General features: G+C 41.1%; 1 long non-coding RNA gene across 1 annotated transcript; it reads right to left on the reverse strand.

Annotated features, from left to right (window-relative positions):
• Nucleotides 1-2,798: 2,798 nt before the first annotated feature.
• On the reverse strand, nucleotides 2,799-9,998 carry LOC135973284 (uncharacterized). Its single transcript, XR_010590095.1, has 3 exons — nucleotides 9,874-9,998; nucleotides 5,698-5,862; nucleotides 2,799-2,935 (listed from the first exon to the last, which is right to left on the reverse strand). It is a non-coding gene; the product is annotated as an uncharacterized LOC135973284 (long non-coding RNA).
• Between the last annotated feature and the right edge of the window lie 2,325 nt (nucleotides 9,999-12,323).

Consider the following 12,323-nt stretch of genomic DNA (forward strand, 5'->3'; position numbering starts at 1 on the left):
TACAATTTCCATCCTAAATAGGCCCAACCAAGAGCCCTGGATCCAGCTGCTCTTTCATTTCCTCTGTCTCTTACATGGCTACCATACCACATTCACCTATTCCTATTTCTGATGCTTACAGTACCCGCCCCCCCCCCCCTTCTTCCTTTCATTCTGCTGATCACCTGGCTGATGTTCAGCCCATGAAACATCAGAGCAAGTGAAATATGACTTTGTAAGGGTAGATTTTCAAAGGCACAAAGGTCCATGGGAGTTGGGCACCTACCTCATTAGTGCTCTGAACTCTTCCCTCATACCCAACCTTCAGTTTCACTTCTTTGGGTTGCTCAAGTTTGCTTTTAGCTAAGAACTATTTTCTTGATGGAAAAACAGCAAAACTGCATCAAAAAAAAAATCAGGGTTCTTGAAACCAGCAAAAATATTCAACATCTGCTGCGGCTTACTTTATGTGACCTTTTCCCACTGCTTTTGCTCACAAACAGAGGAATTGGCAGGGCAAGGAAAAATACTTTTGTTGATCTGTGCATGGAATACGCATTGATGTCAATGAGAGTTGCTTGTGTTTATCAAGGGCACGATAAATGCCCTTGACACTTAAGGCTATAAGAAATTTGAGGTTTTCTGAGTGATTTGAGTTTCTTGCTTCATGCTTTGCTGGGGCATTATTAAAACTGAAAGCCACACAATTTTCTCACTCAAAGACCTTTTCAATAGTTAAGAATATGCTTTCAAGCCGTAACTGCATCTGTACATGTGGTTGTCCCTTTATCAAGAAAATATATACACATTTTACTTGTGATGCTGTCAAAAATCTTGACAGCTAAATAATTCATCTTTGGAAGTGTAGATTCATTTCTGCTGTTAGTTGCAAGGAGTAAAGGCCTCTCTTTCATAGGCTGGATTCAGTGCCACATTGATTATGCAAATAATCTTTGTGATTGCTTCAGGCATACATTACTTACCTTCCAATTTTAGCATCACAAAAGGTAGGCCCGAATTGTGGTGCCAATGAATTGTTCTTACATTAGTAAATTATAGGCAACTAAAAAATCAGCTCCCTGTACCTCTTCCTACAAACTCCCAGGAGCCAACATCACCATTAACAGCTGCAGCCTTATTTCCAACATATACTTTCACTCACTTCTCCAAGATATCTTTGGTATTTTTCTGCACTGCTGACAACAGGCACAGTAACCCGGTCTATCACCAGTTAAACTGGTTGAGATTTTTCATTGTTCTTTTTTATTCCAATGAAAACTGTCCTTTTAAAACATTTTTGGAGACTTTTTCTGATTTCTCAACAAAAACATTTTGTTTTGTTTTTGGATTTCCCCTTTCCCCCCCTCTCCTCCCCTTTCAGCACCTTTCTCCCTAATTTTAATATTGACATTGAAAGAGTGTGGGGGCGGGGAGCGGTCGGCGCAGAAAATAGAATAATTCTCAGTTTAACCTTTTTTCACTGAAAAAAACAGAACACTTTAAAATGGAGAGTATGTTTTGTGGAGAGGAGGCCTCAGAACATGGCACAGTGATCACCTATACTATGCTGATGCCAGGAGGGGGCTCAATAGCATTAGCAAGCTCCTCTTGGACATGCAAATTCAGAAAAGGAGAGACTCCCCCAGCCAAGATGTCCGCCACCAAGGACAGTGAGAGTGTGCTGACTCTGCTCAAAAACATGGCTGCAGGCTCTCTCCCTGGCTCCAAGGCCTACCCTGGGAATAAACCCAGAGCCCTCGTAATCCAGTTCCTCAGGTTCAGAACCAAAGAAACCATTCTATCCCAAGCAAGGGAAAATGAGAGCTTCATTAGGGCAGCTCCCCTCCCCCCCCACCTCCCATGATTTTCAATCCAGAAGAGGATGCCCCCCGGTTTAAACCATGCCACACCATCATTGGTGGGAACCTGTGGCATGGACCTAGAGACAGCTACCCACAATAGCTTTTACTTATCTTGCTGCAAGACCATAATGCAACCATCAAACGTGATTAGTATGCACCCTGTGTGTCTGGGGACGCTGGTATTCCTACATGTACTTAACGTTGGGGTAATAATTTTTGGATTAATTATTGTTTGAAAATGATTTTAAAATGGGGATGGGAACTCTGAGATTACAAGGACCTATTTGTAATCACAATGCAGAGATTACCCTGACCAGAACCTAGCTGAACCCATGCATGCTACATGATTTCATAGACTGACATACCCCTCTGAAAAACGCACATTGGGGAGGTATCCCATATGGAGTTATCTGGAACATTTTTCATACCCATTTCAGGTTTTGGATTCCCGGGGGGACCCAGAGCAGTGGCAGGCTGCCTAGGCCTGTCCCACCAGAATGTAAGACAGGTTTAGCTGTGTTTAGTTACAAGTGTTCTATTCAATGCCTAATAATGGGGCAGCATTGGTCCTGGGTGTTGGCAAATACGTGTTTAGACTTTATGAGAGTCTCAATTGGTTGACAATGGGAAGATAATTCCATTCCCAGTCCTACAACATTAGTACAACCTCACAGCCACAGCAAAATGGCAACACATACTGCTGAAATATTTATTGACCTATCACTTTGGGCTGGACACCCTGGGACTGCCTTATATCACTGAAGTACAGGGTGTAGTAGACACTCCACAAACTCCCTAGACCTATGTCATACATCCTTTTTCATGAAAAAGGACTTTGATTCTTGAAGATTATTACTAAAGCCTAGGTAAAAGAGCTGGAACATCTTCAGTGGTCAGTTGTATTACACAATTCAAGACTGCTTCTATAGATTTATATTTCTGTTTAATTTAACAAAGTATTTAGAATGTATTGGATACTGCAAAGCCTATGTAAGATTGAAACTCTTCCTTCAAGTACACAGTCACAGAGGCACTGTGGTAAAGATAATGGCACCCTTCTGCACATGTTGTGGGAATGTCCTCTGGTTAAACATCTGTGGAAACAAGTTGACACTAGAATTAAAATGATTTTGGGCCTTAGCATCAAACATTGGTTCAGAACTACATATTAGGATATTTACCCACAAATTTCAGCCTCTCATCAGTACAGCATTCATAGTTTCTGAGAGAAGCTATGATCACACAGTGAATGATTTTAGATGTGGAAAAGTAAATCCATGCACAGAACAAGGGTATTCTGACCTCTCTGACTTAGCAGCTAAAGGAGGGAACACCTTCCCCCACAGGGATCAACTATATGAGTTTAAAGAAATCTGGGCTCCATTTTTGGAAACATTTGACTAAGGACACCCCAGGGCCCAGTGACCAGTCTAGAACTCCTCCCCCTTGACTCTTATCCGTCCTTTCACACTTCCCTTCCCTGCTTTGCCCATGTTGTACCCCCGTTAACTGCAAAGTATTAATTTATTTGATTTTATAGTGTGATACTGATTTTTAAAAATGTTTTTGCATACGTATGTTAATGCTATACTATATGATGCAGACGGTAATGTAAAGTTTATAAAGTTCATCTTTTGTATTGTAATGTTTGCATTGAAACGTGAAAATAAAAACCTTAAAAAAAACACTGAAAATTTTTGAAAACAAATCTTTAGTAATTTTTATGAGCCTTCTTACTATTCTTCAACTAGTTCTAACTGAAGCCAACAAGATAGTTTCTCACTCATACATACACCCCTCCCTCTGCTATGAAAAAAATCATGTTCAAATACAATTGTGAATCACAGATATAGTGCAACTATTCATAGATTCCAATGCCAAAAAGGACCATTGTGATCATGCAGGCTGACCTCCTGTACAGCACAGGCCATAGGACTTTTCCCCGAAGTCCTAGAGCAGATATTCTAGAGAAACATCAGATTTTGATTTACAAATTGTCAGTGATGGAGAATCCACCATGACTCTTGGTAAATTGTTCCAATGGTTAATTACTCTTACTGACAAAAATGTACACCTTATTTCCAGTCTGAATTTGTCTTGCTTCAACTTCCAGCCATTTAATCATGTTATATCTTTCTCTGCTAGACTGAAGAGCCCATTTTAAAATATTTATCCCCCTGTGGATACTTATAGACTGTAATCAAGTCATGCCATAACCTTCTGTTTGTTAAGCTAAACTATGTCATGACAATGTTTCTTTCTTGCCTGGGTGGACAGAAAAAAAAAACATGAAGTGCATTTGCTTTTCATAGCATATTGTAATCTCTTCTCTCTTACAACCAGATTCATTTAGGCCTTCTTACATCCAACTTACCAAGTGCCAATGAGTATAAATAGGTACAGTTTACACACCAGAACAAGGTGTTAGAAGGTATAAATGAAAGTAGTGGGTGAAAGAATGCATGGAAACTAATGTAAGTCACGCCGTCTTATAGTCTTTTCGATTTTTTTCTTTCTACATTTCTCTGTTTTCCCTCTTTTGGTGTCTAGTTACACCAATTTAAACTCAGTGGGCCAGATTCAGATATGACACATACTGGGGTGTATAACTAATAGGCATGAATCTAAGTCAGAAAGATAGTAATCTAAAAGAGTCTAAACTGGTGTCATACATATATTAAGAGGCTGGAACAAAATGTAAATTGCATCATCTTAGACTTCTTCTAGGCTCACCTCAGAATTTGGTCTAGAGACTCAATATCTACTACAAGGGAGATGAAAGTGGTCGATAGAAGCAACAGTTAGAGGAAGCTAAACAGCAGGAGACTTTTTACAGCAAATTCAAGAAATGAAAAAAATAAGTCAAGGAACAACCACTATTAGAAAGTTAAACAGTATGGGACTTTTCACAGATACTGCAAATAGCAGTGAGACAAAAATAAGCCAGAAAAGCAACAGCTAGAGGAAGCTAAGCAGCAGGAGACTTCAGAGCGAAATAGGAGTAAAACAAGAATACACAAGGGAAACAAGAGCTGGGGGAAGTTAAATGGTTAGAGACTTCAGAAAACACAAATAGCAGTTAGACCTAAGTAGGCCAGAAAAAAACAGCAGCTAAAAGAATATATAGATCATGCGGGAACTCAAAGAAAAAAGGTGGGTTTTTTTTCGGGGGGAGGAGAGAGAGGGATTCATTTTTTATTGATTTTCATAAAGAGACAATGAACAGCACAAAAAGGTGAATGACTTACAGGTTGTTGGTTTGTGTGTGTGTGTGTGTGTGTGAGTGTGTCAAATACTGCATGCTTCACGGGATCTCCAATAGAATTATGCAATGATGCAATTTTAGATCTTGTCAAAGCTGCAAGACCAGACAATGTAAAACCCAGAAAATACTACATAGGCATACCACGTTAAGGTGGGGATAACAGTAATAAAATAGGAAAAGACATATGAATAGGCAGAGAAGGGAAGGAGGGGTTGGGGTGGGGAAGGAAAAAAAGGAGGAGTTAGGAGGAATGAAGGTCTGCTATCCTTTGAGCAGTCTGGACAGTTTTCTCCATGTGCATCTAGAAATGGGGTCTAAATTTCTTCAAATTCATATAAATACTATCTACCGTAATAAGCTATTCTTTCTTTGGTTGCTAACTAAGACAGGTCTGAATACCACTGCTGTATTCTGAACATTATCTATTCTTCCATTTTTGTAAAATCATGTGCTTGGTGATCATTGCAGCCTTCAAGAACTAAAGTCTTTGTAGCAGAGTTAAACCCAACTTAGCAGATAAATAACCTAGGATATACATGTTGGCTGAGATTTGGCTGCTATATTAATTCTGGTGTCCACTGCTTTCCATACCTTGACTGTTGTATAGTCCCATAGTATGTGCATCAGGGTTCCTTTTTGCTTTTTACAGCACCAACAAGCATCAGGCCTTTATCTTGTATAACCTCTGTAGTGCCAAAAACATTTGGAATAAAATCTTTTGTTGTATCAAGTGTAGCCTGAGGTCCACAGAAGCCCCTATAACAAAAAGAAAAAAATACAAATTATAACAACATATGAATATATGTGTAGTTGGCAATGCCTGGGACCAATGTCATCCGCTATCAGGCTTGAAAGAACACTTTTAACTAAACATAGGTAAAACTCTCTTATGCTCCCAGGGGGGATACGCATAGACAGCCTATCCTTACTCTCTCGACCATCCCCCCGGCTTCCAAATACTTAACTGGGTATGAAAATTATCACTAATAACCCTACATAGGACAAATCCCCAACAAAGATGGTGTGGAAAGTTTGAAGTCTATACTCCATAATGCAACAAGCATCCCACAGATGGTTGTCTCAGGCTCTGAGATTGTGTAGTCCACATGGGCTCAGCAGGGTTTCGGATCAGGGATCCTCAGTGCCTTATGATTACAAGTAGGGTCCTTATAATGTCAGAGTTGCCACATAGGGGTAAACTGCCAGAGTTTCCATCCCCTGTATTTCAAACAATTTTCAAAAATAGACAATTAATCCAACTACTACCCAAACTTTAGGTGCATGTAGGTAAACCAGCATCGACAGACATATAGTATAGAAATGTTTGATGGTTACATTATGCTCTTACGGCAATGTAACAAGGTAAGCAGAAGTGATTATGAATAACTACTCTTATCATCATCATAGACTCATAGGACTAGAAGGGACCTCAAGAGATCACCTAGTCCAGTCCCATGCAATCATGGCAGGACTAAGTATTATCTAGACCAGGGGTTGGCAACCTTTGGCACACGGCCCATCAGGTAATCCACTGGCGGGCCACAAGACATTTCATTTACGTTGACTGTCTTCAGGTCCCATTGGCTGGGAATGGCGAACCGCAGCCACTGGGAGCTGCAGGGGGCCGTGCCTGTGGACAGTGCCTGAGGACAGTCAATGTAAACAAAATGTCTCGTGGCCTGGATTATCCTGATGGGCCATGTGCCGAAGGTTGCCGATCCCTATTCTAGACCATCCCTGACAGGTGTTTGTCTAATCTGCTCTTAAAAATCTCCAATGATGGAGATTCCACAACCTCCCTAGGAAATTTATTCCAGTGCTTAACTACCCTAATGGGAAATTTTTCCTGATGTCAACCTATACCTCTCTTGCTGCAATTTAAACCCTTCGCTTCTTGTTCTATCCTCAGAGGTTGAGAATAATTTTTCTCCTTCCTCTTTGTAACAATCTTCTATGCACTTGGAAACAGTTATCATGTCCCCTCTCAGTATTCTCTTCCCAGACATCTCTAGGTCCATGCTGTATCTACCAGCAGTGGCATGGCGGTCTTAATCAGAGGACATAATCTTCTGTTCTCAGGATTCCCAACAGTGCTTAGACAGCCCTGCCTCACTGCTGTTCACCATAGACTGTGTGTGCATGCACATGCATCTTCACATTGCTCAGCGCCTCTATGCTACAGCAGAAGCGGCATATCCAGCAGGGCTGCCTAAAGAGAGGCCAGCCTTCCAGGCATAGAGTGGTTGCTAGGCAGTGGTTCAGACTGGATTTGTTATTGCTCACCAGTGCAGGGTTGGGTGGGGAATTTTATGTTTCTACTTCCTCAGCATCAGGCAGCTCCTTAAAGCAATCACAGTCATGATGATTCACAGTTGGCAAGGGTAGAGAATTAAGTATTCAGCATTGACACAATCCATGCATGTCCATGCTATGCTGCTGTCATAATTCAAAACCCCATACAGAAAACACAGAGCAGATACATGGGCTTCATCTTCACCATATCATCTTTTTTTTGTCCCCCTTGAACTTTTGTGCAACAGTCTGTAAATCAAAATATCAGCCAGGGAAATGCCTGCCTCCAAATGATTCTCTCGGACACAGAATAACGAGCCTGATGTGCTCTACAGAAACAGAATAACAAGCTGGCTTATTGGGAATCCATTCTGATTGTACATTGATAGACAGTATTCTTCAAAAGCATTTTGTACCAAAATAATGCACAGTTGTTAGAGGCTTGCTTTTGCCCTTCCTGTATAAAATGGGTAAATTGCACCAGAGCCCTGTCTTTTAAACTGGTTCTGCTTCAAAGGGATTCAGCCTAGTATTTCACAAATGTAAATAAATATACAGCATGTAGGTTTTATATTTTTTCCTTAAGTTCAAACTCCATGAGACATTGACATTCTGGTGGGATGCTTAAAGCATGATACATTCTTTTTAAAGTCTGTGACGGATAGACTTTGACTCTGGGATAATGGGAGGAGAAAAATGGTGAGGCCCTCAGTGCTGTTTATGAACTGTGGCAGTCAACGCTGCTTACTGTATTGGTGCTTCTTTAACCCATTTAAATAGTATTTGTCTAAAATCAAAGATTAAAATTAAATTAAAATATTTCTGCACCTATGTTTTCCTTATCTCATTCTGATTCAGATAATTCCCCCCCTATGTTTGCTTAGACTCACTTCAGAATGAGACTCACACTTCTAGTGAGAAAAGGCCCATGTCTTGCAGTGGAGGAAGCATGGCCTAAAAAGTATTGACGAAATTTCTTCTTCATTGGAAGACAAAGAGTAAGCCATGAAAAGCCCTCCCACCCCCACTTGTTTTCTCTCGTCTTTTGGGCAATGGATATGAGACATGACATTCCAATTTCTTGTCATTAAAAGAAGTGTAAAGACTGGACTGTAGGAAGCCCATTTTCTTTCTCCTCATTGGTAGGGAGGAGGTGGACATCAAACCACCCCTTTTCTCTCCTTGAGGAAGGAAGAGCCAACTCAAAGTGAAAGGGGAAGATGTATTTAGGCGTTTGTGTGTGTGTGTGGGGGGCAGATAGACAGAAATACTACAAGTGGAAAGGACACACATGGGGTCGGGATCTCACAAGAGCATATAAAGATGGTGGGAGGGTCTGCTATTGCAAAGCCATTCTGTGTTTTACCAAGGACTGGGGGTAGTGGTCGTTTTCCACTTGGCCTATCAATACCCATTGTGACAAAGTTCCTCCTCTATCTTGGTGGGTCCTGCGCTTATTGGCGGATTTTCCTGCCTCAGAGATTCACCATGTGGGTTGGGGAACAGCCCAGAGACCTTCCCTTCTGGAAGAACCCACAGTCCAGGTCAATTGGGAGGTTTGGGGGGAACCCGGGCCTGCCCTCTACTCCGGATTCCAGCCCAGGGCCCTGTGGACTGCAGCTGTCTATAGTGCCTCCTGTAACTGCTGCATGACAGCTACAACTCCCTGGGCTACTTCCCCATGGCCTCCTCCAAACACCTTCCTTATTCTCACCACAGGACCTTCCTCCTGGTGTCTGATAACACTTGTGCTCCTCAATCCTCCAGCAGCACAGCCTCTCACTCTCAGCTTCTTGCACCTCTTGTTCCCAGCTCCTCACACTCGCACCACAAACTGAAGTTAGCTCCTTTTAAAACCCAGGTGCCTTGATTAGCCTGCCTTAATTGATTCTAGCAGCTTCTTCTTAATTGGCTCCAGGTGTCCTGTCAAGGCTCCTTCCCCACTCTGAACTTTAGGGTACAGATGTGGGGGCCTGCATGAAAACTTCTAAGTTTAACTACCAGCTTAGATCTGGTCCGCTGCCACCACTCCCAGTGTGCTAATTCCCTTCCCTGGGTAGCCTTGGGAGACTCTTCACCAATTCCCTGGTGAATACAGATCCAAACCCCTTGGATCTTAAAACAAGGAGAAATTAACCATCCCCCCTCCTTTCTCCCACCAACTCCTGGTGGATCCAGATCCAACCCCCTTGGATCTAAAAACAAGGAAAAATCAATCAGGTATTAAGAAAAAGCCTTTTAATTAAAGAAAAGAAAGGTAAAAGAAAACCCTCTGAAAGAGATTAGCATACCAGCTACACTCACAGACAACAGATTCCAAACACAGAGGATGTTCCCCATGGCAAACCCTTAGTTACACACACACACACACACACAAAAATACCCAAATACCCAATTTGACTATTCCTCTAATTGCACAAGACAGGTTACAAAGAAATAAACATAAACCTATTTATTTCCTTTACTAATACTCACTACTTAATAAGAGGCTGAATTCTGGAGCTTTCCCACTCCGGTCCAAAGTGAAACTCAACAGACAAAGGGAACTTTTCTCCTTCCCTTTGAACCATCTGGTCCTCCCATTGGTTCCTCTGGTCAGGTGTCAGCTAGGCTAGGTGAACTTCTTAACCCTTTACAGGTAAAAGAGGCATTAGCCCTTAACTATCTGTTTATGACATGTCCTAATTAGCCTGCCTACCTTAACTGGTTCTAGCAGGTTCCTGTTTACTCTAGTGCAGCCCCTTCTCTGGTCACTCAGGGAACAGAAAACTACTCATCCAGTGACCAGTATATTTGCCCTCTACCAGACTCCTGTACCCCACTGGTCTGGGTCTGTCACACCATGTATGTGCTGTTATGTTGATGTCTGATCAGGTCACCATTGGCCTGATACTGCCAGTCACTTCAATCAGAGCAAGATCAAGCCTCATTTGCTGAAATGGTGCTTGTTGGTAGACAAATGACCTTTCAGTATGTAGGACAAAGATGGGTAAACCTACTGAAGAGCAAATAGTGTTCAAGGATAATTTATTATCTATTCATTTAAAAATATTTTTTATCCAAGCACAAAAGAAATTATTATTTTGGGTACTGTAAAGACTCTACCCTAAAAAGAAAACATTAACTAAAGTTCGTGATGCATACTACAGATATGAAGTACAGGGAAAAAAGGAGGTTGTATGTCTCAGAAGACAGGATTTCACCCCTATTTCAGTATCTGAATAATACTGCAGGAATGAAAAAAATAAGAGGTTACTTTGTAATTTCATTTATGAACAGAAATATCAAATATTTCATTGTAAAGGGATTTTTTTTTTGGTTTATTTTCAGGGGAATGTGGTACAATCCTTGGATAAAAGTACATTTTGTAGATTCTGCAGGAAATCTGTATTAACTGATTTCAATGGCCTTGGTCATTGGGGTACTAATTATAACAAGTTTTAAACAGCTAGAGATATTTTTTCTGGTCTGTAGTACAGACAGATTATGCCTCTGGCTGCTCATAATTCTCCCTCTTAGTAATAATGAAGCTTACAGTCATATTATTTGTAGCAATCAGAACAGAAATGATTTGGCAGAGCTGATGGAGTGAATTTACGTCACATTACAGTTTTTACCCTTGAGTTATTAATTGGTCAGTGCTATGCTCATTTCTATTACTGCTTTTTGTCTCTGATTTACTAATATGTGCTGACAGAAGAGAAGACGAATTTCTCCCCAGGGGTCGAAAGGCCAGTACTGGAGTGAAGACCATGACTGCTGCTGACATTAACAAGCTATCTGTATAGGAATATTGAAGCATTTGCTTCTACACTCACAGACACTGCCTTGCATAACTACAGCCAATTTAGCTATAAATCTCCATCTTATCTTCTGGTGGCAGTTCACTGATGCCTGCAGTTCTCTTTGCTGCATACATAGGGCAAAACTGTCATGGATATTCCTTTTGGTCTGTTTTACTATAATTCTAAGAAAACTTGAGGCAAAACAGCACTATGAACAGAGCTGGTCAGGGAAACTTCAATGGAACCATATTTCGGCAGAATACTCTGTTGGAGTAAAAATGCTTTGCAAAATTGGATCGATTTCAATAGAATTTCACTTCAGAAGAAACGAGGAGGTGGGGAGGAATTCCAACAGTGTTGAAACAACCCATTCTTATGTTTTCGAAAAAAACAATTATATTTTTTTGTTTTCAAATGACTTTGTTTTGAAGTTTTTAAATTTTTGTATGATACATAATGCACAATTAAAAGTTAAAATCTAAATGAAACATTTTGATCAACCTGAAACATTTTTTTCCCCAGATTTTTCCTTCACAGAAAATTTTCAAATGTTTGGTATTCCTTCCAATTTGGAATGAAGTCAAAATTTTGAAATCTTGAAATCTTTTGTCAGTTGGAATGTCTGTCTATGGCTCTGCTAGTGAACATAGCAGTTTTACATTACAGTGTTAGTTATATTTTTAAACACATCTTAAACAAGGTATACTAGGTACCTGAATTAAACTTTAGTCCAATAAGTTTGCATTTACCCAGATACTTTCCAAAACTAGTTGTTTGGGATTTAGGCACTACTATCCCCTGAAATCTTCACCAACTTGGGTCTCCTCCTTGGTTCTTAGTCTTTTCTTGTCTTTGGAGAGAGGACACCCCTCTGATTGAGACGTTGATTGGATTAAAGGTTCCAAATATTTTCTATCTCCCCTTAGAGTTAGGACCGGCCTTAGGGAAAATGGTGCCTTGAGCGAACTTGTATTTTGGTGGCCCTGCCCCCATGGGCACGGAGTCCCCCCCCATTGCCCCTGGCCCCCAGGGATACCCCCCATTGCCCCAGGCCCCCATGGGCTCCCAAGGCTCCCCCCCACCCTGCACTGTGCCCCCTGCACCACCCTCCTGCACCCCAACCCCTCCACCCCTAATTCC

The sequence above is a fragment of the Chrysemys picta genome, chromosome 8 (genome assembly GCF_011386835.1).
Source record: "Chrysemys picta bellii isolate R12L10 chromosome 8, ASM1138683v2, whole genome shotgun sequence".
NCBI lineage: Eukaryota > Metazoa > Chordata > Testudines > Emydidae > Chrysemys > Chrysemys picta.